Raw genomic sequence first — 2,390 nt, 5'->3', positions numbered from 1 at the left:
ATTGCGTTGGAATCGATAGAATTAACGTTCTGAGATCTCTTCTTCCTGTCAGCTCTTCCATCAAACGTATCATCCACCCATTTCATATTGTGTTTAGTAATGCGGTCTAGTATCTCTTTAGCCTCAGTGTAAGATTTGTCCAAAAGTCTCCAGCTGCTGCTGCGTCTGCTGCCATCTACGATGCTCTATTCAGTTCTCCATAAAACGTCTCCATTTGGATAGTTAGAAGTAGTCCATGGTTCGGGCAGTTATTGACCAAGCCCTTAAAATGCTCCCATGCAATGCTTAAGGTCTCAACTTCTTCTTGTTCAAAGTTCATAATCTCTTGACGCCTCCTTGCGTTGGTGGTAGGTGGGAAATATTTTTGCATAAATTTTTCCACCAACTTCTCCCAGGTGGTGATTTCACCAGGCTCCAGAGAGCTCACCCATTGTTTTGCGTCATCATGAAAAGAATAGGGAAACAAAGACAGTCTGATCGCCTCTGAGGTGATTGCAGGAATCACAAATGAATTACACGTTTCCAGGAAATGCTTCATGTGGGTGTGAAGATCTTCACCACGACCACTCCCAAATTGTCCAGCAGACTGGAGCATTTGGAGCATAAAAGATTTCATCTCGAACCTGGTTGCATCTGGCGTTGAGTATATGATTCCTAGAGAGAAATCATCCAGTACAAGGGACGCGTACTCCCTCATAGGATGCGTTCTGCTATTCACTATCAAGATTGGATTCTGTGCAGCATGAGCTAGTTGTTGATTTGCCTGTTCTTCCGCCATTGCTCGTTACCTGTTCTATTGTCTGAGAAATTACTGCCTCAACCTTCGACGACGGTTGGATCGGTTCCTACGCCGGAAGGTCCTTTCAATCTCGGGGTCGTATTTGAATTCAGGAGTGCTCTCCCTGTTCATAAGACGTTCACAAGCTTAGGCGTACCTTGTAATACTCCCTCGACTGAAGTGTTCCTACAACAGATACAAATGAAATTTCTGGTTAGTTTTGTTTCTGAATCCCCGGAAACGGCACCAAAAACTTGTTCGTTGCTATCATGATTTGTTCTAGGAGTATTTTGTATATAATAAACTGGAAGAATAAGTTCTAAGTGTACGTGATGCATTTATGCTTGAGTGCGTTTAAGTAAATGTAACGCGTTGGGGCGTCAGATATTTGCAGCAAAACGCACACAACTCTTTCTAATGACGTTCAAGTTTTCCTAAACTAGACCCAAGTATAAATCTAATTTAGGTTCCTGGTAAGTCCAGGGTTGAACTCAGGGATTCAGTTAACCAAACGCAGACCTTGCGTTGTATCTACTGTAGAGGTTTTCCTAAATAAATATGAGAAATGGGTTATTTACACTAAATTGTTGTGCCTGTACAAAAGATGCAAAAGAGTTGAGTGGTGAATGATGGATCATGCGAAAATGGAGTTTAAGGTAAGTGGACGCGTCGGTCTAAGAAGAGTGTACACAACTAGGATGTGATGTGAATGAGATGGGATGATTTGCTTATCTTTTGTTTATGCATTAGACTTTATTCAACATTTCTCAATGCGAATAACATACAAAGCCTATCTCTAGGATGCATGCATTTAACACAAAATGCAATAGACACCAGTAAGTCTATCACTAGCTGTACTTGTCACACCCCCTCCCTAGCCTTAACCCCCAAGACCATGAAGGGAGCATGAGGGTACACTAGTAGTATTCCAAGACAAAATTTAAATTTAACATTTCCCCCCTTATCTATTAAAGATTTCAACATGTTTACAACACTCTATCTAACTTTCATACACATAGTTCAATTTCCTATANTCCCCCCTTATCTATTAAAGATTTCAACATGTTTACAACACTCTATCTAACTTTCATACACATAGTTCAATTTCCTATATTCTTTATTACATGATCCAAACCGTGCCCTGAGAATTTACCAAGTCCTGGTGTGATGGTGTGTCACACCCCCTCCCTAGCCTTAACCCCCAAGACCGGGAAGGGAGCGTGAGGGTACACCAGTAGTATTCCAAGACAACATTTAAATTTAGCATTTCTCCCCTTATCTATTAAAGATTTCAACATGTTTACAACACTCTATCTAACTTTCATACACATAGTTCAATTTTCTATATTCTTTATTACATGATCCGAACCGTGTCCTGAGAATTTAACAAGTAATGGGGTGATGGTGTGTCACACCCACTCCCTAGCCTTAACCCCCAAGACCGGGAAGGGAGCATGAGGGTATACCAGTAGTATTCAAGACAACATTTAAATTTAACATTTCCCCCCTTATCTATTAAAGATTTCAACATGTTTACAACATTCTATAACTTTCATACACATAGTTCAATTTCCTATATTCTTTATTACATGATCCGAACCGTGCCCTGAGA

The 2,390-nt window shown here is 40.5% G+C and overlaps 1 non-coding gene across 1 annotated transcript; it reads left to right on the top strand.

Annotated features, from left to right (window-relative positions):
- Window positions 1-230: 230 nt before the first annotated feature.
- On the top strand, window positions 231-333 carry LOC120092325. The gene has a single exon (XR_005486030.1). It is a non-coding gene; the product is annotated as a small nucleolar RNA R71 (small nucleolar RNA).
- The last annotated feature ends 2,057 nt before the right edge of the window (window positions 334-2,390 follow it).

This window comes from Benincasa hispida, chromosome 11 (assembly GCF_009727055.1).
Source record: "Benincasa hispida cultivar B227 chromosome 11, ASM972705v1, whole genome shotgun sequence".
Lineage (NCBI taxonomy): Eukaryota > Viridiplantae > Streptophyta > Magnoliopsida > Cucurbitales > Cucurbitaceae > Benincasa > Benincasa hispida.
This window is presented reverse-complemented; position numbering and strand designations above follow the sequence as displayed.